A 25,218-nucleotide genomic window follows, 5' to 3' on the forward strand; every position below is an offset into this window, starting at 1 on the left:
ACAGAAATAACATAATATTAGAAGCAAAATTCTTTATTATTATGCCAGAGGGTGATTTTTTAATTACAAAACAAGTGGTACCAGCTCGCCATAGAGACTAAGTTTGAAAACAAATTTTTAGGTTCTGAGAAACCAAAGTGACACAGGAAATAACACTTATACATATGTCTGTGAAGAAGGCAGGATACAGAATAGACTTGCATGAAAAATACCAAAAATTTAAAAACTTCCACACACAGCTGAAAGAAAAACAGAAAGAAAATGTTACCTAACTTGTATGGACAATCAGGGAAAGCAAAAATTTTAATTAATGTACATGTTCGTTAAGCAGCCTCTTACAACAAGTAAAATCAGTCGTCAGATCGGAAAATTAGCATTAAGATTTTTGAAACTTTACTTACTTGACAGGGAAGCAGAAAAAGGAATTACAATTCCTTGATATGCATGTAAAATAATGTACACGTCCTTGAAGCAGATTTTAACACCATCAACCATAATGTTTATAAATTCACTCAAAACTTATAACGTTGTATTTACAGCTGCGAAACAACCAAAAGAAAACTTCTGTTTCACTAATACACATACTCATAGTAAGCAGAGATTTTATACATCTGTGAAGCAGATTTTCACTTTTTGACTTCACACACACAGCTGTGTAGCACCCTATTTCACTAATATGGGTAATCACAGAAAGTGAAAAATTTAGCATGTACTCATCTGTGAAGCAGACTAAGGGGTTAACCAAGTCCTTTCATGAGCAACGAAATGTCAGGCAATTAAAAGGCCTGAAGCATACGAAATAGGCAAATACAGTAAGAGATCCATTTCGGTTGACTTCCCACACAGTTACTCGACAAATTATAAAACAAACACACAGAAAACAAATTAAACTACCAAAGCAACTGAACACTATGGAAACATGGGAGTCCACAACTAAGTCCATTTGGTCAGATCTTTCAAAAGAAGATAAATATTAAGAGGCATTTAGATCATGGGGAAAAAGATACAAAAAAACTTAAATTTTAAGAAACAGATACGCCTCCTGAAACTGATACCCTCTTACAATTAAACGAGTATTTGGCTTAGACAGATTCCTATCGCCAGAATAATGATCCACACAAAAGCATCGGCCAAACACGGTCCGTAGAAAATGTCGAAACAGTTTAACGTCAGAATAACACAGGACACTCACAGGTGACTCCATACGGAGAGGGTGTTGTCTCGCAAATTCCAATCAACACCTAAAAAGGAAACCAAAGCTGTTCATCGGCGTTTTTGCATCAGGCCGAAGCGAATTATGGACAATGTATGAGGCCATATCTCCGGCTATGGCTTCTGGAGCACTCCCAAAGTCTAACTGCAATATGTGGACCATCACGACACAGGCAGCGTAAAGTTGGTCGAACCACGAAAGAAACATCAGGCGTGCAGACGACAACAGCTCCGAGGTACCAGATGGTATACTGAGCGAGGTAACATCGAAACAGCCAAACCCCAGCGATCTTGTCTAAGCTGCTTACTTGCTCAAATTTCTTGTACAGCTGCCTCAGGCACCACCATTCGAAGCTGAAGGAAGCCATAGCTAAGCAACGCTAGGCGAGTTTATTCAAGCAAGGAATCGATATCGCCGTTGACACAGCTTGCAGAGGGCAACATAAAATGGAACCCAACGTGGCACTAAAAAATATTCGCAACAGCCTTGAGAATTTGTGTTCACGCTATGTAATCATTTTCTTCATGTGGTCACCACAGTCACATATTTGTTGATGCACATTTTGAGGTTTTCCATGTCAGCTTATTTTCACAAGCATTTAATTTGTGATACCTCGCACCATTGGCAAATTTCGCTTTTATAGGCAAAGAAATAGATCAAAGATACAACAAGTATATGTTCGGCTTACTGACAATCAGAAATAATAATTTACAAGAAACAGCATAAAACTTTGCTTATAAATGTCGAAGTGTTTTTCTATCTTTGTTGTTATTTCATACCCCCACACCCCATATGAGTGGGGAGGCTGTAAGTGGTACAGCCAATCCACTCCTCAACCAAATGGCAAAAAAAGAAATAGGAAGGTGAGGTATTTACAATAAATTTAAAACTTATAAGGGTGAAATTAAAATGGAAGTTTTGATATGTACAAGAGATATGACTTCTTGCACTCACAGTTAAAAACACTAATAATATAAGGTAAAACGATACACAATAGAGCACATCATCCTGAAACACTGAGAATTAAAACAAGTATTTTCCTAGCACTCAAAACTGAAAATACCTGTCCTGCAGTAGGTGGTATGTTGTTAAAGGGGAAAAGGTTGGTCGGTGGAAAGGGTAGGAATGTGGTGGTATAAGGATGGAGGACTGGTGCATAGTATCAATGGAATAGGAGTGGTTATTGGGACAAAAGACAGGATGGACTAGAGGTGGTAGTGGTGAGGCTGAAAGTTGACAGGGAAAGGCAGGGATATTAAGAAAGGCAAAAGGGGAAAAATATGTAAGGGAATATGGGGAAGGGAAGGTACGGGGAGCCCTAAGGAGTTAGGGGTGGAGTGGACTTAGAGCTGGTAGGATGGTAAATGTTGGGTCTGGGTTCATGATCTGGGAGGGGGAGATGGTTGAAGTTGCTTTGGGGGATCACATGGACGGTGTGTAGGTTTAGAAATGGTGAGTGTCTTGGTAAAGGTGCAGCAGCATATGAAGATTGGAAACTAGAAGAAAAACAATAGGATTATTCGAGCTGAGGTTTCAGATGGCATAGATTGTTGAGGTGTGTTCATTCTGAGTAAGGAGAGGGAAGAATTTGATGAGCTGATAAAGGATCCTTTTGGGGGAAGTAAACAGATGCATAAAGTGAGGCGGAGTGTCTGGTGTTCCAGGATTTGGAAGGAGTTACAGAAATTGGGTGAGGTAGAGATGGAGGCAACGGTCACATAACAAAAGATGGGTTGGATCAACGTTTTGTGGGTGTGGAGGACAGTGGAGGGATGCAGTCCCGGGTTTGACCATTTAGTAGATTTAGTAGATTCGGTCTATTGAAGCCTTCCTGTTGGATAGCTAGTAGGTGAGGTTTCCATGTTAGTTGCTGGACATTGGTTAGTCCAAGATATTTTACTCTATTAGTTAGCTGGATAGGACAGTTATAAATGGTAAAGCAGAAGTCGTGGTGACAGAAGGTGCTGGTGATGTGTCCAATAATTAGTCTGGATTTTGAAAGGTTTGATTTTGAGGCACTTTTGCTTACACCAGGAGGTAAACTAATTGTGGAGGATCAGGAGAGATCATTGAGATTTCTGGAGTGTAGGACAGAGAGTGAGGGAAGTGGTGTCTTCAGCGGAATAAGGGATGTGAAATGGTGAAGGTTGTTTGAGCATGTCACTCTTTAGAGGAGACGGAGGAGAGCAGAGGAACGGAGCTTAACAGAGCCTTTGGACAAGCCTGCAATAGAATAGAAGGTGTGGGAATTGGTGTTGTTAATGGTGACAAAGGATAGGGGGACATAATTAGGGGAGACTATCATAGTGGATTTACAGGTATTGAGCTGGTGGGATAGGAGATGAGTGAGATGCAGGAGCTCGTCATTAGAAGAGAAGGAGAGGTGGAAGCCGCACTGGTTAATCGGAAGGAGTTGGTGTTGGTTCAGGTTTTGATGGATGTGGTGGGAGAGGATAGATTCAAATACCTTGATAAATGCTGAGGTGAAACGTATGGGATGGTAGGTGGAGGTATTGGTAGAGGGTTTGTGCTATTTGAGGAAGATTTTCCACACTTCACAGCAGTAGCCATTGGAAAGGACATTGGTTTAATGGTTGCAGGTGTCACTAGGAGGAAAAGGGCATACTTTGTGGTGTCAGTATGTAATGTGGTCATGACTAGGAGATGTGATTCGTTTTCTGTGAATTACATGTTTCACATCATGTGCTGTGATTGGAGTGTTTAATTCTGTTTTTGGTATCTTGTCCAAGTTCTGAAAGCTGGGTGCCAGGGATGAAACGATGGAGTTTGTTCATTCATTGACGATAGAGAACAGGGAGTAATCAAAATTAGGGTCGTTGTGGTTGGAGAAGATGTTGGAGAGATAGGATGCAAAATTGTCAGCTCTGCACAGTTTGTCAGGTAAGGACTGACTGTTATGGAAGAGCAGGTAGTGAGAGGTGGACTGACGGCCAGCGGGACAGTGGAATGCTTTGCAGTACTTGGAAAAGTTAATTTGGAGCACAGACTTTGTCTGGTACCAGTTTCAGTGACTTTTTTAGATGTCTCTCTGTATTTGTCAGTGGCAAATGAGTGTATCCTCGCTATGAGTCCTTATGAAGGAGCCATTTAAGCAATGGGATTCTTATAGAATGAGTAGGACTTGTGGATGGAGAGTGAGCGATGGGGCTACATGGCCTTGGTAGGGATTTGGGAGGATATTGCACCTGATGAGGTCTGCTGCGGTAAGGTAGTGGGATGGGAGATATTGTCAGTTTGTAGGAAGGTTAGGGGTGGCTTCCAGTTTGGGTTCCTATGGATTCCTGGTACACATTTAAGTTGGTAACAGTGTAGTTACGTATAGTTTTCCAGATGGAGATTGGGATGTGTTACATGGGTATAAGGTTGTGTGTAGCAGATGGTGAGTAGAATAGGCAGGTGGTCACTTCGAGAAATATTGAGGACTACTGCTGTGAGGCATCCATTGATTTTGGGAGAAGCTAGGATGACATCTGGGGTGGTGTAGCTTTCAGGACAGTGTGCTGTAGATTATGGAGAGTGTCACCTTGGAGAAGTCGGAAAACAGGAGGACATTAGAACTGGGGGAGAGATTTAGGAGTTTGTCTTTCTGACAGCAGCTGTAAATCAGGACTCCTTCTGTAAATATGTGATTGGAGGAGGGAGCTGACTCTGTGAAGACTCAAATGAGGTAGGTGGGACCTCAGTCATTGTAGATATAGTGGGCTGTGCAGGTCCACGTACTCGCCATGATCTCAGGACCAGCCTTCACTATGATGGCAGGAAACCTGTTGTTTCTATGGGGTAGGTAGTGTTGAAGAGAGTGAGTGAAGGATTAGGATCAAAGTTTATGTGAGGATTCGTAGAAGACCTGAGTGGAATTTGAGATCTGAAGATTTAAGGAGGATGGAATCTTTGTGGGGTATGATCTGGGTGAAGGGAATGTGAGGCACATACTTTGTATTTCAGTTGGGAGGGAGTTGACATATAGAAATTTGGGGCCAGAGAGGGATAGGACAGAGGTGTGAACAATTGGGAGAGAAAGTGCGGAGGGGTGAACAGTGCCCACATGTTAAGTAGGATGGGGAATTGATTGTGATTGTTTGGTTACAGTGCTGGGAATGGGATATGTACTAGAGCGCTTTGGAGGTTTTTAAGAAGACAGTAGTATGGAGGGAAGGTTGAGGAACTGGAGAAGGTGGGTTATCACCTAGGGTAGGTCTTTCCAACAGACTTGAGTAGGTGCAGTTACCTGTTGATGGTAATACAGTTTCAGGCATTGCGATGGCAGCTCGGTGAGTTGCTATTTTGGCTGGACTTTCATGGGAGATTGTTGGCGTCAGAAAAATTGGGAGTGGCGGGTAGGTAAAGGATGTGGTAGAAGACGTGGAAAAGTTTGTGGGAAGAGTAGAGTAGACAAAGGAAGCGACTGCAGATGGGATGAGACTTTTGAAGGGGAGGATGGACGTAAGGTGGTGGACCAGCGGATGTGCTCTGTATAGTGAGAGCTGCAGCAGGGAAAATGGTGGTACAAATTTATGTATGTTTTCACGAGGGGATATTCAGCCGCCAAATAATTTTTATAATTCATTTTGAAACCTTCACCTGTCATTTATTTCGCACAATTTACTACTAGTTTCGATCAATGACCATTATCAAACTTAGCTGCCCTGTATAATTTTCCTACCGTTTATGCCAGCTCTGCTTGATAATGGTCATTGACCGAAACTAATAGCGAATAGGCCGAAATAAGACAGCTGAGGGTTTCACCATGAATTTTAACAAGACAGTATAAGTGATGGAGATGGCGGGAAGATCTGTCCTGGCGTAAGACGAAAGGGAACTGAGTTGATGCTTCTCAACGGCGAAGTGTTGCCGAGATGGTAGAGGATGACGGCAGCGACTTCTGGTGTGATGAGGTGGCAGATGAGGATGGCGACGGCGGCGACGAAGACGGAGGCGGCGAGTAGACCGCGGCTGCGGCAGTGGCAAAGGCGGCGAAAGCCAAAGCGACGATGTAGGGGAGGTGGAGGCTGTGGCAGCGGGAAGATGACTGAAGTGGCGGTAGCAGCGGGGGTGGTGGCGGCGGTTGTGCTACAAGGGTGAGGCAGCGACAATGAACCATGATAAGCAAAATGATGATGTCGAACTGACATGCGTACAGACGAAGAAGACAGTCTCGGCGACGTAAGCAAATTACACAGACGAACAGATAACAACGCAAAGCATAGGGGAGAGGCTCCTGCCAATCTTTGCGATGACGATAGCAGTAAAGAACGAACACTAAACTGGCCGAATCTGTTATACAACTATACTATTAAAAACGGCGATACAGCAGATATAAATGTGAGCATATAACGTACGAGCTTCAGAATTAAAAGCAGAAAGCTCAATGCATGCATTAACAGTCATTATTAATGCTACGTCATAGGATACTGCATGTGTTCGCATCGTTACTACAGCAATATCAATCAGTATGTCCATAGATCGATACAGAAGTAAGAGATTTCGCGTATTGTGTGCTATTATAAGCATATAGAAAGTTGGACGTTAATATTTCTTAGGAAACTTGGCCACTGATTCTGTTTGGTGTACACAAGCGACCTCTAAATCTCAAATATTAGTATCGCGAGTAGCGAACAGGCACTGCAAGTACTCGTAGTTGGTAGTAGTCGGACGCAGTCTGCCGTGGAGAGAAGCCGCGCGACAGATGTCACTGAGACCGTGTTAATAGGGCCGGAGGAGACTGGTGTTAACTGAGGATTTTTGGTAATTTGCCTCTTTGGTGCATGTAGTTGTTGCTTGCTTGTACACTGGAGGGATTTTGTCACATCTGTGTACGCAAACACCGAGAGTAATACTTGTACCTCTGTTGTGAGCAGGTATGTGATAACCGGTTGTAAACACTGTGGAAAAAATAAGGTTTTTGCCAATCAATTTTTCAAAGAGAAGTAAAGAGCTTTGTAAAGTTTGTCAATGTTTAACTCTTCAATTTTCTGTAACAGTAAATTATAAGCTATTATTGTTTTTGTTCATTTTTTTATTCCGCTTAAGCCTAGTTCGCCAAACCCTAACTAACCATTCAATTTCTGTATAAAAAAGCACAGTAGTTGTAGTTGTGACCATGCATTGCACTCTGCATGGACCGCAATATTTCTTTTGAATTAGTTTAGCATGTTGTTGGATGCAGAGTATTCACGCAGTTGCAGCGGCAAGACGAGGTAAGTTGTCTGTTGCATGCAAGAGCATTGTTGGTTGGTTGCTTGGTTTATTTTGGGGCGAAGGACCAAACCGCTAGGACATCGGTCCCATCAGGTTAGGGAACGATTCGAAAGGAAGTTAGCCGTGCCCTTTAAAAGGAACCATCTCTGCATTTGCCTGAAGCGATTTAGGGAAATCCTGGAAAACCTAAATAAGGATAGCTGGATGCGGGTTTGAACAGTCGTCCTGTCGAAACGAGTCCTGTGTGCCAATGACTGCGCCACCTCGCTCAGTGGAGAATTATTCTGTCAGTTTTTAGAAGATGTTAGAAAATATTTTTATAATCGTAGTAAGATACAAGAGAATTTTATTTTTCATAACTAATAAAAAAATAATAAGTGTATGAATTTCTTTTGTTCTCAGTCAGAATACTCATATTGTCAGAGATGGAGCTTTACACATTTCTGTACGTCTTTCCCCAGAACAATAATAATCACAAATACTCAAATAAACCATTTTCAGTATATGAAAAGGTCGACATTGTGCCAAGGCATCAAATGCGTCTGCAGAGTGTGCTGAAATCTAGGAAAGCAGGGAGAATGAAGTCTTTATTAAATTTGGAACGCAAAGAACTTATGAATACCCTCTGTTAGACGGTACATCGTTGGAAATATAACCTGTGATAACATAACTACACATGTATAACAAATAACGTTTACTGTAGCTAGAAAGTGACATTCATGACTGGCGATAGCTTACATTCGGAGTCAGAACAGTTATGTGATACATGGCACACTAGATGACGTACAAAATATTTTTTTAAAGAAGAAAATACAAACGTAAAGAAATGTTTAAAAAAGTGACAAGAGTGTTGGCTGTAGCATAACAATGAGAAGTTGAAAAGAAAAAAGAAAAAATAACGAGTTTAAAATTTAGCATCATGACCTAAAGTCATCTTACGTAAAAGGGGCAGCAAAAATTAATTCCAGGGCAAGACACGTGACAGTAAAACGCGTAACCTGTGAGAATGGTATTTTAATCTCGTATTGTCGTTTAGGAGCATCTTATATAAAGTGTTACTAGCGGTAACAACAGCGAGAGGGAGTGATAGAGGTTAGTGGTAAATCTATTAAAAAGCATAGCAAGCAAAATCATAAGGTTATAGACATTTCAATAGTAAATAAAATATGTTTGATGCAGCAGACGATCTGACATGAAGGCACAGTGATACAATACACAATGAAACGACTAATAGTTGATTTATAATCATTGTCTAAAGTGAACTGTTCTATCAGTGTCAAACCAAAAAGAGGACAGACACTCAGTCATCTTATAGTGCAAGTCAAAATGTAACATACTGGTGACATTATTAAATATACGAAAATATAACGATACCTTATTTAGCACATCGACATTGAACAATTTATGATGTACAGAGCTAAGGAGCAGTAAAAAGCAAACACAGCCGAAGAGATCTCTGGAAATCTATATGTATGTCACAAATACGATTTTCATCAGTTACAAGACGGCAGATCATGACAGGAGACATCCAACGCCCAGTCTCTGAACTGTCACTGCAATAAATGGCTTTGCCAGACGGCAGCCGAGTAACGAAGAACAAACATAAAACTGTAGTATGAAAAGTGAAAAGAGAAGTTTGCTGTAGCAAACGAACGACATTCTGAAGAATATAATGTAGCATAAGGTCGTGATCAGTTTATAATTTAGCACCATTGACCTAAGGGCAGCTTAAATAGAAGGTGGTGCTGGCAGAAAAAAATATGGCAAATGGTCCATCAACTAAAATAAATATAACAGCCTAAAATATAATTATATAAAATGTGAACTGGGGTAGGTTGGAACAGCAAAAGTGTGTCACTAGGTGTGATGCTCAAGTGATGGTAAAATATACAATATATAACATTCCTGCATATACACTCCTGGAAATTGAAATAAGAACACCGTGAATTCATTGTCCCAGGAAGGGGAAACTTTATTGACACATTCCTGGGGTCAGATACATCACATGATCACACTGACAGAACCACAGGCACATAGACACAGGCAACAGAGCATGCACAATGTCGGCACTAGTACAGTGTATATCCACCTTTCGCAGCAATGCAGGCTGCTATTCTCCCATGGAGACGATCGTAGAGATGCTGGATGTAGTCCTGTGGAACGGCTTGCCATGCCATTTCCACCTGGTGCCTCAGTTGGACCAGCGTTCGTGCTGGACGTGCAGACCGCGTGAGACGACGCTTCATCCAGTCCCAAACATGCTCAATGGGGGACAGATCCGGAGATCTTGCTGGCCAGGGTAGTTGACTTACACCTTCTAGAGCACGTTGGGTGGCTCGGGATACATGCGGACGTGCATTGTCCTGTTGGAACAGCAAGTTCCCTTGCCGGTCTAGGAATGGTAGAACGAAGGGTTCGATGACGGTTTGGATGTACCGTGCACTATTCAGTGTCCCCTCGACGATCACCAGTGGTGTACGGCCAGTGTAGGAGATCGCTCCCCACACCATGACGCCGGATGTTGGCCCTGTGTGCCTCGGTCGTATGCAGTCCTGATTGTGGCGCTCACCTGCACGGCGCCAAACCCGCATACGACCATCATTGGCACCAAGGCAGAAGCGACTCTCATCGCTGAAGACGACACGTCTCCATTCGTCCCTCCATTCACGCCTGTCGCGACACCACTGGAGGCGGGCTGCACGATGTTGGGGCGTGAGCGGAAGACGGCCTAACGGTGTGCGGGACCGTAGCCCAGCTTCATGGAGACGGTTGCGAATGGTCCTCGCCGATACCCCAGGAGCAACAGTGTCCCTAATTTGCTGGGAAGTGGCGGTGCGGTCCCCTACGGCACTGCGTAGGATCCTACGGTCTTGGCGTGCATCCGTGCGTCGCTGCGGTCCGGTCCCAGGTCGACGGGCACGTGCACCTTCCGCCGACCACTGGCGACAACATCGATGTACTGTGGAGACCTCACGCCCCACGTGTTGAGCGATTCGGCGGTACGTCCACCCGGCCTCCCGCATGCCTACTATACGCCCTCGCTCAAAGTCCGTCAACTGCACATACGGTTCACGTCCACGCTGTCGCGGCATGCTACCAGTGTTAAAGACTGCGATGGAGCTCCGTATGCCACGGCAAACTGGCTGACACTGACGGCGGCGGTGCACAAATGCTGCGCAGCTAGCGCCATTCGACGGCCAACACCGCGGTTCCTGGTATGTCCGCTGTGCCGTGCGTGTGATCATTGCTTGTACAGCCCTCTCGCAGTGTCCGGAGCAAGTATGGTGGGTCTGACACACCGGTGTCAATGTGTTCTTTTTTCCATTTCCAGGAGTGTATGACATATATAACATGACACTTATTCTCATACTATGATTTGAGAAAATGTTACATAAATTGCTTGATGTGAGTAAAAAGAGAGCACTGAGACACTGGTTAAAAGGTGTAACAGGCTAAGACATAGGGTTGGAATAAAGGAAAATGTTTGAAGCGTTTAAGAAATGTGAACAATAATTGTATGCTGCAGCAAAGATAAGCAATTAGGTGTGAGTCGCATAGCGTTAGAATACACAAAGTGTGCGCCAGTGACAATGAAGAAAGAGAACGGGGGACTAAGTGATGTTATAATGGCAATATGAAGGGTAATATACAAGTGATGTTGTAAAATACTAAAAGTATAAATATACATTATTTAACTTATAAACATAATAATATCTTAATGGACAAACTCATAAACGTTAAAAGCCACACATAGCATAACGGATCACTGAAAATTAGACTATCGTCAACATCCTTGAAAGTGGGCTAATTAAGATAGTAAGACAAGCTTCGATTTATAAAGAGCATAGGTCTATAAAGCTGATGTTAAATATAAGATGGAAGTGAATGTAATAACCAAAAGAGGTAACAAGGGGAGGGAGCAGAGACTAAGAAACAAGTATATGTGTGAAAATAAGCTGAGGTCTTGCCAAAGTGTAATGATTGGTGCATGAGTACCTGGGGGTTCGCTTAACCTTATATTAATGAGACTGTAAATTACATTTCAATTTAAATTAATCTTTGTCAGATATGGCTGAAGTTACCCAATTTTTTGTTGTTGTTTCATAGATCAGTCTGTTCATTAATTATGTGTTCTTGTTGTGTTTAAAAGTGATTTCATATTTCAATTTCTTCTATTATATTCTATTTCTTCACTTTCTTTCCACAGTTTAGAATTTTTAAAGAGTTGTGTGTACCTGAAACGGTATGTTTATTATTCCTGAGGTGAGAAACGAAACTACATTAATTGTTTTCATTAAATTTTGCATGTTCGTTGAACCAAGTCCGAAAGTTCCTCCCTGTCTACTCTGTATACACATCTTCATAATGGTCATGATTTATATACCCTTGATATTGTTAGTGGGTCTGTCCTGTTGGCATTCTTAAAAGTTTACCAGTCTGAAATCCTATCCTGACTTTGGTATTTTTGAACAGGCGCACTATTTTGTTAATATATCTAGGTTTTTCTTTAATTAATTTCATTTTTGGTAATGTTTCGTTGGTCTTTCAGATTGTGGTTATGTATGTGGATTACAGTGTCAGGATTCTAACCGTCCACTGGGGATAAATGGTGTAAAGTCGCAAGTTATTTATAAATTTCACCTTTGTCAACTTTAATAACTAGGAAATCATGAAAATGATTGTTTAAGGGGGTTAGGCTGGCAAGATTCATTGTATATTAATGAGCCTGTAGTAGTTGGCTTCCAGTAGATGCCATATTTGCGCTTGTAATTATTGTTCATGAATGTAATATCGAAGCCGGCTGGGGTGGCCAAGCGGTTCTAGGCGCTACAGTCTGGAACCGCGCGACCGCTACGGTTGCAGGTTCAATCCTGCCTCGAGCATGGATTTGTGTGAGGTCCTTAGGTTGGTTAGGTTTAAGTAGTTCTAAGTTGTAGGGGACTGATGACCCACAGTACTTAGAGCCATTTTCTTGTAATATCTAAACATACTAAACTGCTTTCAACCTCTAATTCACTAAAGAAATTTGTGTTTGGGTGCACGGAATTAAACTATGACTGCAGGAAGCCATTTAGTAGGACCAATCTGACATCAACATTCTGTTTGTAGATGGTAACCTTGACTGAAATTTTTTACACTGCTTGAAAAATTTCCCTTCCAAATGACTTATGAATTTGTCTCGTGGTTCCCTGAAGGATCGCCAAATTCTAATGCTGTTTGTATATCTCATCATGAAAGCGGCAGGAGTTGTATGACAAAGTTACCTGCAGAAACTCGACAAATTCGCTTATTTCACCAAAGCAGGCCTTTTTATGTCTAATTAGATTTTCTTTTATAATTTCACTGGTGTTGGTTACTGGTATATAGATCAGTAATATCAAGGTAACCAAATTTACCTTCCTCTTGCATATGGATGTTTCTGCTTTGATCTACTAGTTTTCCTGAGTTATGAACTGTGAATTTTCCTTCATAAGTGTAACACTCACTTTTCACATATTCAACTTTTTCTTTAATACAGATGCTGAACTATCCATACCGTTAACAATAGGATGAACAAGAATATCGTTCATGTGACATTTTGGTTGTAATCTAAGTGTATGGGTCCTAGGCTTCAAAACCATACACTCTATAGTCTCTTTCTCAGCGAAAATGAAGGTACACTTCATAAGTCTTTTGTTGATTTGGGTGTTAAATTTGTTAGTTGGATCGTAATTTAGTTTAGTAATGTTGCTACTGCTAAAACGCATGAATGTTCTGTTCATAGTTACTAATTGGAATAATAACTAGGGCGTTGGCCATCTTCCCTTACGATTCTATGGCTGGGGTGGTTTTCAATTTATAGTTAATGTTACATAGAATACAACCATCATTCATTTAGTCTCTAACAGCTGCAGTATCGCGTTTAATCTGCTCAGGAACCATTCTGGCGATTTTAGCTCTGAGTTCCTTTTGTTGTAATATACTGCATTACTGTCTTAGAATCGATGTATGTTAAACGAATGTATAGAAAAGTGGCGCATATGATAGAGATTATTGGTGCTGCTAAAGTGAAAATTATTTGTAACACTTACATGGTTATGTGTAACGACAGATAGTCGACCGATATACTGGGATTTGGAAACCCGTTAATACATCAGTGCATTTCTTTGGATATCTACTAAGTCACCAGAATTTAATCTGTACCTAACAAACAGGCTCCATATTACATCACACTATGCATGCGACAGTAATGAGCATAGACACAGTTCATCAACATGTTTTCATCTTATCGAACGAACATAGAGAGTTAAATGAATTCTGAAAGGGTTTGATGGCTGAAGCTCATAAGTTTGAACTTCCCGTCAGTCAGACATCTCTGTAACTGCAAGTGTTCAGAGTAGCTGTTGTAGTGACGTTTTTGTGAAGAGATATTCTCAGAGAAGCACTATCCCAAGCTATGTCCGAGATACTTTTGTATCAGTCTTTAAGTACGTGAATAACCCAATCAACAATTATCGTTTCGCATTTAGTACATTCGTAAATGCCAGTTCTTAGAATACATAAAGAGACCACAGCCGGTTGGAATTTAGTTCCATTTCTTATATTAAGAGAATCGCTTCAAACAAAATGGTTAATATAAAATGGCTTACCACAATTTTACATAACAAAAATTATAAAAATTATTCAAAAACCAAGATTGCACAAAATATTTTTTTAGTCAAGACAAGCGGTTTCAAAAGTGTGAGCTGTCATCTTGTGATCGTAAACACTTTTTGTGGTAAAAGACGTTCATTTTACACCGAACCTCGTGCACGAGATGCCAAGCGGATAAAATTTGGCACACTAAAAACGTTTGTCGTCGCTAAAACATTTAAAAAATTGAAAACACGCAAAACCTTGCCCAAAATATTATGTCCATGATAAATATTGCACACACATACTTGTTACATGATTCAACTATGGTATGTAACAGCACATCTGTTTACATATGCTGGACACATACTAAACAATGCATTCCACTATTTCAGTGGATTTGCAATTAAAGAAGTTCCTTCAACTGAATGACGGAAAGGCACTATATAAATCTTCAGAATAAAGCATATAAATAGCCAAAGACGCTAGCACACCTGCCTAATATCGTTAGAGCCTCCGCGAGAACGCAGAAGTGCCGCAATACGATGTGGCGTGGACTTTGCTAATGCCTGAAGTAGTGCTGGAGGGAATTGCCGTCATGAATTTTGCAGGGTTGTCCACAAATCCGTAAGAATACGAGATGGCGGAAATCTCTTGTGAACAGCACGTTGCAAGGCAACCAGATATACTCAATAACGTTCATGTCTGAGGAATTTGGTGGCCAGAGGAAGTGTTTAAACAGAGAAAAAATGTTTCTCGAGCTACTCTGTAGCAATTCTGGACGTGTGGGGTGTCGCATTGTCCTGCTGGAATTGCCCAAGTCCGTCGGAATGCACAATGTACATGAGTGGATGCAGGTGATCAGACTGTATCCTTACGTACCTATCACCTGTCAGAGCCGTATCTAGATGTAACAGGGGTCCCATATCACTCCAACTGCACACGCCCCACACTTTTACAGAACCTCCAACAGCTTGAACAGTGCCCTGTTGACATGTAGGGCCGAAGGATTCGTGAGGGTTTCTCCATAACCGTACACATCCATCCGATTGATACAATTTGAAACGATATTCGACAAGGCAACATTTTTCGAGTCATGGACAGTTCAATAACGGTAATGACGGGCCCAGGCGAAGCGTGAAGCTTTTTGTCGAGCAGTACATGAGTGGGCCTTTGGATCCGGAAGCCCAAATCGATGATGTTTCGTTGAATGATTCGCACACTGACACTTGTTGGTGGCACAGCATTGCAATATGCAGCAGTTTGCGCAAGGATTCACATCTGTCACGTTGAACATTTCTCTTCAGTCATCGTTCGACCTGTTCTTGCAAGATCTTTTTCCTGCCGCAGCGGTGTTTGATGTGTGATGTATTACCGGATTCCTGATATTGACGGCACACTAGTGAAATTGTCGTATGGGAAAATCCCCACTTCATCGCTACCTCGGAGGTACTGTGTCCTATCGTTCGTGCGCCGACAGAACACCTGGCACTGTAGCAGTAGAAACCGATATAACAAATGCGCCAGACACTTGTTGTCTATATAGGGGTTGCCGACTGCAGCGCCGTATTTTGCCTGTTTACATATCTCTGTATTTGAATGCTCATGCCTATACCAGTTTCTTTGGCGCTTCAGTGTAGAAGGCGAAGGACAACGAAGTGTTTGTAATTAATGGAAGACGCCAAGTCGGTGGATTTACTTCAGCTGTATGAGAAAAGGCACTATGTAAGTCTTCAGAAACTCATACAGTTCCCATTCATTAGACATTTTGTTCTAGTAAATCTTTAGCATGGCGTTTAATTGTATAGACGGAAAGCTTCTATTAGCAGCCATGGTTTGATGAAAATTCACTTACACATAGTGACAAATTTACTCACCCCCTACATTACAAGATAATAAATATCACTCTAATGCTTGGATAATACTTGTTTATAGGTATACATTTTCACCTTTTTTTTCTTTTGGAGAAAAGATGTTTGCGTATGGGAATTCCTCCATCTTGGCCTTCCTCTTTCAGCCGGTAATTTCCTGCACCCTGTTTTACTGTTGCAGACAAAAAAAGTAATTCCCAATTCCACTTCCTCGCGGTCCCCGGAAGACTGCTTCACCAAAAAATTTCCACATGCCAAGAATCATCTTCGTTCTCTTCCAAAAATATTATTTGTCGAAAATTGCCGTCTATGTTAAGGGGATAATCAGTAAACTTCACTATCTGAATAAGGAGTATTTAGTAATGAACTTCCAAGGTTATGAAACAGTATATAAAAGAGGTAAGACAACCACCCAGAAGCGTTACTTCCCGGGACAACTTCATGACTAGACTGCTGGTGAGTGTCTCTGTATCTTAGCATTTTATGTTTAAGTCCTTGCAGGACGCTCTTAGAAAAGTTATGTTGTGTGTAACGATTCTACTACGTTTAGTAAACCTGTTTTCTACTTCCCTGTGTCTGTTGCACAGTTTGGCGTTATAGAAACTGTGTGTAATCCATATAGTCCGGATTGGTACCATATTTACAAAGGACTCATAACTGAAAAACTAGAACCCTTACCAGTAATTGATTCATATATTCGGTTGTCAGTGACGGGAGAGTTGCAGAGTACACTGACAATAGTGAAGGAGGTTTCGAAAACGAATTTTTAGTGTTTAATGTTGAATAGACTTCTGTGATCATGCATGTGAAACAGAATCGACTTTCGATTGAAGTAACAGTGGTAGTAGTTGTTCGCAAGAGTTTTTTGGAAGCTCTATGTGTATCAAGCATACTAGGTCTGTACTGTGAAAATCACTGTAATATGTGGGAAATGGATAAATTTTGTGGTGACACTTATTGATGATCTTTTCCCTCCAATTCGCAGAAGAGGCTGTGAAGTTGTAAATTTCTTACATAGACAGTATGAAAGCGATTCATACTAACCATAGGATATTATATACTATACAAACTAGTTCCCGAAATTGTGTAGGTACTTTTCGAATGAAATTAAATGCCGTTTTTTGTATGTTGTTAAAAGTGTTTTGGTTTTTATGTAACAGGCGCAAGCCAGTCAAACCAACATTCATTCCGGTAGATGATTCTAATTTTAGGATTAACATACCACATATTTTAGCAGTTTTTTCAGTAAAAGTGGTGATTAATTATCACGTTTTTAGATAATCTGTGTTTCACAATGAAAGTTGATTGTTTTTACTTAATTTTTTAAACATAAATATTAACTTATTTATTCTTTAAGGGATAAGCTTTAAAGTTATTAACCTAAAATTTGTTTGTTTTGGAATATAATAGTATGCTTTAAATGAGCTATCTTTACAATTACATTTTGTTTCGTATTTTATATTTTGATTTTATAGTTATTTTAGGTTTTGTATTAATAGTCTTGATTTAATTTAATAATCTTTGTAATAATGATAGAATTAGTGTATTTATTTGTGTAAAAAATTTACCTTGTTAACTTATTATAAGGAACTAGGCAAATTGATTTGCGCCTGTTTATAAAATGAGAATTGAAAATGTTTTAAGGTCTGGCCTGCTCACTGAGTGAATTTTTAAAGAGCCCCATTATTTTGAACTTGCAGAGGTAGCATTATCATTAGTCTCTTAATTAGTGCCTGAAGTGAATGGCTTGATGAGAAATCAACTGTCTCTTAATAGAGATTTGAATTTTGCTTTTAAGTCAAAAGGCTTAAATTTATCTTTAGGACTAGAAGACCCTATAGAGCTTAACAGTTTACTTTCATATAGTTCATTGCTGATCTTTATATATTTAATGATAATAATTTGTTGGTTTGATATGAAGAATAAATAAACTATTCATTATTATATCATTGATATTTTTTGTTGTTTTGATCCATAATCTATGATCACAAGATTAAGTTACCTTAGGGATAACAGAGTATTTGTTTTCAAGAGCTCATATCGACAAAACAGATTGCGACCTCGATGTTGGATTAAGAAAAGTATTGTGTGCAGGAGCCTAATAATTAGGTCTGTTTGACCATTAAGTTAAGAGCAGCGTGAGGCAGGTCGGTTTCAATCCTAAGATTATTTACCTATATTAGTATGAAAGTACCATATGGTAAAAATATTTTTATATTATAATTTATATTAATTAGTTATTATATCAACAGACTAATCTGTTAAATTTAGAATTCATTTAAGTAGATTTTTCTACAAATAGTATTGATACTTAATGATTTATTTATGTTTGTTTTGCATTTTCTTTTATTGGTTATTTGTGTTTTATTTTATGTGGCTTTTTTAATGTTATTGTAGCAAAAGGTTTTACATTATATTCAATTTCTTAAATGTCCAAATAAGGTAGGGTTTGTTGGGTTTCCTCAACCTTTTAGTAATGCTATTAGATTGATTTGTAAGGATGAGTCTTCTTCTATTATATCTAATTATTTACTTTATCATTTTTCTACTGTTTTTAATTCAATAATTTCTTTGGTTGTTCGAGTGATCTTTTCTTATTCAACTCACAAGTGTTCCTTTTCTTATGGTTTTCTGTTTTTTTATGTTGTATTAGGTTAGGTGTCTATACTGTAATAATTGCTGGTTGTTTGTCTAAGTCAAATTATTTTTTGTTATGGTTTGCTCAAGCAGTTGTGCTCATGAACAGGACTAAACTTCCGTTTTTATTATTATCTGTTTGTTTTGATTTTATTTTCTGTAAATATTCGTATTTCTTCCTATCTTTTGAGATATTTAATTGTTTACACTTTATTATTTTTTCCCAGAAGCTTTATTCCTTCTTATTTATTCACTTTTTCTTTGTATTGTATTCAAGTCTTGTTAAACTAAATGTTCTTTTTGCAGTAATTTTATTTAATTATCATGTGATCTTGGACTTAGCAATTGATTTAGTATTGCCATAACTTGTGCCAGCAGCCATGGTTATACAATTGATGCAAGTGAATATTAGTGGTTAAAACAATTATTTATATTATTTCGAATAAGATATAAACTTGTAATGTGATTTTTAAAAATTGATTTATAGCCCTTTTATGAATCTGTGTAATTTAAATAATAAACTAGGTTTAGATACACTATTACTTTAATATTAATTATACTTCCCCTAGGGTAGTGTTAGGTAAGGTCTATAAACAAAAAGAATTTGGCGTTATCTCACTCTATTCGAGGAACCTACCCCGTGATTGATAATACATCATTTACTTTATGTACATTACTTATTTGTGTATCTCCATTGCCAGAGAATCTTTTTAGAGTTATAATTCTCAGGATTTATAATTATAATATATTTCAGGTCAAGGTGTAGCTTATAATTAAGAGGAGGTGGGTTACAATAGATTTATTTTTACAATGGCTTTGATGGTGAAATATTGTTGATTACTTTAGATCAGAAGTTGTGACATAGTAGATGTACTGGAAGGTGTGTCTAGGAAGAAGTTCAAGATATAACTTACTAGTAAAGTATTTCACTTACAGTGAAATTTTTCTGTGCAAATCAGGATGTCTTGATTATTAAGTATATTATATTTGTTTTTTGTTTATTTAATTGTTTAATATTAATAATATTCCTACTCCTGTTTTCATATGTTTGCTTGGCATCAAGGACTCCAGTTTAAAGTTGTGAACCCTGTATTCAACCAACTTACATTAATGAGTTATTATATTCTCTGTGTTTGAACTCGTCTTTGGTGTAACGTTAATGCCTAATAGTATTTTCTTATTTTTTTGTATCGAAGAAGTTACCAGCCATTACACCATGTGGTACAAAGGAAACATATAGCTGCATGTTAATTAATTTTTAATAAGTATTACTTTCTCATAAATAATGGTGCTTCTGTGGGAAGTCTCAGGTGTAGTTCGTTAAACAGGTAATGAGAAATAGTAGTTTTATCATATGTATGGAACACCACGAAATCTTTACCATGTGCCTAACTGTTCATTCATTCCTGTAGTAGTTGGCGTCTGTGCTGCACCTTTTTTTTGATTGAGGTCAACTGCTAGGTATACCTGCATGAAGGAGGTCCCTCTAGCTAATGAATGACCTTCAGAGGACATATTGTTTCAAATTAGAGAACGAATTAGCATATTTCATCAAAATATAAGAGATGTTAGAGGTAAAATTAGTGAACTGCTTATAGATATTGACTGTGAGATTATTGGTACATTGGATCACCACTTAAATAATTCGACAATTCAGACGCTTCCTTTACCAGGATACAGATCAGCTGGCTGTTTTCAAGGGAGTTCCCTGTGGGTTGGGGGAGTGGCCATGAACGTAAAAGACAGTATTACATTTGAGTCCATAAACGTATCACAGCACTGCATTCAAAAGATATTTGAATGTTGTGCAGGGGAAGTTGAAGTCAGTGAAACTAAACTTCTAATTTTGGTCGTTTATAGGTCCCCTAACTCTGACTTCAGAGCACTTCTGCTCAAGGTAGAGAGGGTTCTTGGTTCACTTTATGGGATGCACCAGAAATTAATTACATTTGGTGACTTCAATATTAATTTTGTATTTCATTGTGTAAGAAAAAGGATGTTGGTAGATGTCCTAAATTCATATGATCTGATGCAGACTTTGTTTTTTCCAACTAGGGTGCACAGCCATAGACAAAATTTTTATTCATTCTTTATTACTAGACGATCATTCTGTTAGTAAAAGTGTGAATGGCCTTTCACACCATGCTGCACAAATTTTAACACTAAAATGGTTATGTATTCACACAAATCTCACATATAATTACAAACTATGTAGCAAAGTTAATCCAGCAGCAATAGAGAGTTTTTAAAGCTCGTCAAGGAACAAGTGTGGGAGCATGTTATAGTGCCGATAACATAGATGACAAATATATTGCTTTCCATAACACATTTCTGATGCTCTTTGAGAGTTGCTTTCCATTAGAACGCTCTAAAATGGGTATTGTCAGTGAAAGGCAGCCTGGGTGGATGATTAGTGAAACAAGGGTATCATGTTGAACAAACTGGGAATTATACCAAAATGTTAGTAATCATGATGAAGCTACAGTCCCCTATTACAAACGGTAATGTAAGGTGCTTAAAAGCATTATTAGGAAGGCAAAGAGTATGTGGTATGCAAATAGAACAGCTAATTCACAGGATAAAATTAAAACCATATGGTCAGTTTGGAAAGAAGTTTCTGGTTAGCAGCTCAAGGTCTACGATATGAAGTTAGTTTGTAGTAAAAAAATTTCTGTTACTGATAAATCAGATATATGTACATTATTTAAGAATAGTTTTCTGAGCATTGCTGGTTAATTAATTAAAAATTTAGTTTCTACAGGGAAATATACAACTTTTTTGAAAATGCCTTTCTGTGCGCCAGCCGGAGTGGCTAAGCAGTTCTAGGCACTTCAGTCTGGAACTGTACAACTGCTATGGTTGCAGGTTCGAATCGTGCCCCAGATGTGTGTGACGTCCTTAGATTAGTTAGGTTTAAGTAGTTCTAAGTTCTAGGGGACTGATCACCTCAGATGTTAAGCCCCATAGTGCTCAGCGCCATTTGAACGATTTTGAATGTTCCTGTGAATGATTTCTGAAATACTCTTCTATGATACAGACAAGGGGGAGATTGAGTCAATAATTAAATAACTGAAGACTAAGGATTCTCATCGATATGATTGGGTGCCTAGCAGAGTATTAAAGTACAGTGCTGCACATGTTAGCCCTGTACTTAACCATATTTACAATTTCTTCTTGAAAAAAATCAGTTTCTTGAACGATTAAAGTTCTCTGTAGTAAAGCCACTTTTCAAAAAAGGAGAAAGGGATAATGTAGACAATTTTAGACCTATTTCTATCCCATAAGATTTTGCTAAAGTTATTGAAAAGTCTGTGTACATAAGGATAATTGATCATTTTGTGTCACATAATTTGCTGTCAAATGTACAGTTTGACTTTCGAAGTCGTTATATTCTCTTTTCTCTGCATGGGTTAAACAAACGGTTTCGAACGCTAGCCATATTTTTTTATTTAACTAAGTTGTTGTGTTGATCACAAAATATTGTTCCAGAAGATGGACCATTACAGAATACAGGGAGTAACTCACAACTGGTTCACCTCATACTTTAACAACACACAGCAAAAGGTCATTATTCACAGTGTTGAGAATGGCTGTGAGGTGGGGTCTGAGTGGGATACGATCAAAAGGGGGGGGGGTGTTCCAGGGATCAAGTTGGGGCCATGCCTGTTCCTTATTTATATAAATGATACGCCCTTTAGTATTACAGACAACCCTAAAATATTTCTGTTTTTCTGATGACACTAACTTGGTAGTAAGGGATGTTGTGTGCAACATTGTCTTTGTTTCAAATAGTGCAGTTCATGACATAAGTTCATGGCATGTAGAAAATGAACTAACGTTAAATCACAGTAAGACTCAGGTTTTATAGTTTCTAATACACAATTCAACAAAACCCTACATTTCAATTTCACAGAATGGGCACATGACTAGTGAAACTGAACAGTTCAAATAGATAGTTAACTGTCGTGGAAAGCCCGTGTTCAGGATCATGTTCAAAGACTTAATGCTGCCATTTTTATTATTCGGACAGTATCTAAAGTAAGTGATTGTTCGACATGAAAATTAGTCTACTTTGCTTATTTTCATTAACTTATGTCGTATGGTATTATATTTTAGGGTCACCTTCCCATTCTAAACAGATATTTTTGGCTCACAAACAGGAGGTTTGGGTAATAAGTGGTGTTAATTTGCGAACCTCTTGTCGACCCCTGTTCACTAGTCTGAGTATTTTGACACTGGCCTCTCAATTCATATATTCTTCATTGTCGTTTCTTGCTAACAATATCAGCATATTCCCAAGGATCAGCATATTCCCAGTCAGAAATCCAACTCGCATTTGTATTGGGCTTCGTTAACTCTTATGCAGAAACATGTGCAGTATACTGCTGCATCCGCTTTCAGTAAGCTACCACAAGAATTAAAAAACCTTAAAAGTAATCCACGCGTTTTCAAATCGAAACTGAAGAGTTTTCTCATGGATCACTCCTCCTACTGTGTTCCTTGAAAAATTAACCTAATTCTTTATGTTATATTGTTGACTGCGTGTACCTACACTTATGGTTTGACTTTTTTGGTTTCATAAACATTTTATTTTTATCTGTTATTTCTTTTATGTTGTAATTTCATGTATTGATGTGTTCCATGACCTTGGAGATTTGGTCCTCAATTTAATACTATGGAATTTGATACATAAAAAAATAAAGGAATAAATGATAACTTACTGCAATACGTCTTTTGGAATTCTTGCAAATCAGTGGTAAATTTGCTAACAATGTCCATAGCAGCGTATAATACTGGTAAGATTTGGTCCGACACTCATGTGGGAGTTTTGTGAAATACATAAATCCGAAAGCCTAGTGTTTTCATCTACAACGACAATAAGTACTTGAATTTTTTTCTTTTTGAGAGAGCTGAAGGGCGCTCTGGTTATTTGATAGCCAAGATCGCATAAAATATTCTTTTATTTAAGACAGCCGGTTTCAACAGACTACGCTGTCATCTTCAGGTCTTAAAATCTTTTTGTTGTAAGACTTTTTCATTTTGCGCTGACATCACACACAAAAATTGTATAAAAACAGCACATTATAAAAGATTTGTCATGGCTAAAATACTTAAAAACATAATGCACCTTGTGTAACCGGATATATACATATACAAATTTCTCACAGTTGCTTGTTGCATCACAAAAACACAGAACACTAAAACACAACTGTTACTGCTGCTGGACATATTCTAAACAGTGCAGATCCACTTTAAATGGTGTATAAGGTACCTTACAGACCATTTAAAGTGGGCTGCTCTGTTTAGAATATGTCCAGCATATGTAGACAGTGTGATAAGGTACCTTATACACAATTTAAAGTGGGTTTGCACTGTTTAGAATATGTCTAGCATATGTAAGTAGTTGTGATTTTAAGATCTCAAGATGACAGCATAGTCTGCTGAAATTCATTGTTTTCAATAAAAGAAAATATTTTATGCAATCTTGGCTGTTGAATGGTTTTCACGTAATAAATACATCATGTTCGAACGGTTAGCTAGTGTAATTCATCAAGGATACGGAAACAGAAAATAAAGGTAACATTGAAGATAAAAAACCTGAAAATATTTCTTCCGTATACTGTTTACGTGTGTTGGTAAATGACAATTAGTACCACTGGAGACAGTCTCAACAAGAAAAACATAGAAACGTTTTGAGTGATCCACAACGAGCGTGTTAATAATGACTGTTGCTTTCTCTTCTTTGACGAGGGCTACAGTGGATGGAAGATAATTTTCGACTAACGACGTTGAGTCCTATATCAAGATTAGGCAGAAGGTCCAACCATACTTTAGTGCATCATATAAATATCGAGTATGTATACTTTGCTTACATTAGATAAGTGAAACCGGCTTTAGATTAAATGCACTAACGTAATTTCACTATACGCTAAGCCTTCATTCTTGAGAAGCAGAAAGACAGCTTTACTACCACTAGAGCAGAGGTACACTAACGTTTCCCCTGACAGAACACGATGAGAATCCTGGTAGTTCGATGGAAAAGCTTGTTCATTTTGAAAGTTAATAAAAATCAATAAAATTTTAATACATCAGAAAACTTGTTTTTCATAGCCATTATTTCAATTTTAAATCATAACTAACAACATAGAAATCATCATAATATTTTTAGAAAATAATTATTTATTTCAAACTGCTAACTCCAAGTCGATAAATTAACCCCCACTCTATTGCAGCCGAAATATCTCTGATGCATCGTGAAACAGTATAGTTAGATATTTGTAACACTTCTATTTTTTGACAATATGCTCATCGATAGCCCATGCCATTATATCTTTTACACATGGCTTAATAAGTTTTTATACATTTGAGTTAGCTTCACCATTAAGCACAATATGGTAACTTACATGTTCATTTTGAGTTTTTGTAGAAGTAGTTATCTGATGTTCAGATTTTCCTATTGAGTCCTGCTATGTTTTAAAATAGTATCGTTTCATTTGTGATCAGCATGCATTGCTTCTAAGTGGCTGGGGTAGAAGAACTGCGAGTTTTGTTTGACACAAAACACACTGCAGCAGGAGCATCTGATTCAGCAGTGCACATAAACCGAAATTTTAAATCGTACCCTCTTTTACGTCTATTTATATGTGACACGTCTTCGTTAATGCT

The 25,218-nt window shown here is 38.6% G+C and overlaps 1 protein-coding gene across 1 annotated transcript in view; it reads left to right on the plus strand.

Moving 5' to 3' along the window:
- Window positions 1-16,354: 16,354 nt before the first annotated feature.
- The window catches only part of LOC126481198 (uncharacterized), a 112,155-nt gene continuing 103,291 nt past the window's right edge, over window positions 16,355-25,218 (plus strand). Inside the window, exon 1 of the mRNA XM_050104790.1 lies at window positions 16,355-16,371. The gene's annotated coding sequence lies outside the window, so the exon portion shown is untranslated. The remainder of the gene's footprint in view (window positions 16,372-25,218) is intronic.

Source organism: Schistocerca serialis, chromosome 5, assembly GCF_023864345.2.
Source record: "Schistocerca serialis cubense isolate TAMUIC-IGC-003099 chromosome 5, iqSchSeri2.2, whole genome shotgun sequence".
Taxonomy (NCBI): Eukaryota; Metazoa; Arthropoda; class Insecta; order Orthoptera; family Acrididae; genus Schistocerca; species Schistocerca serialis.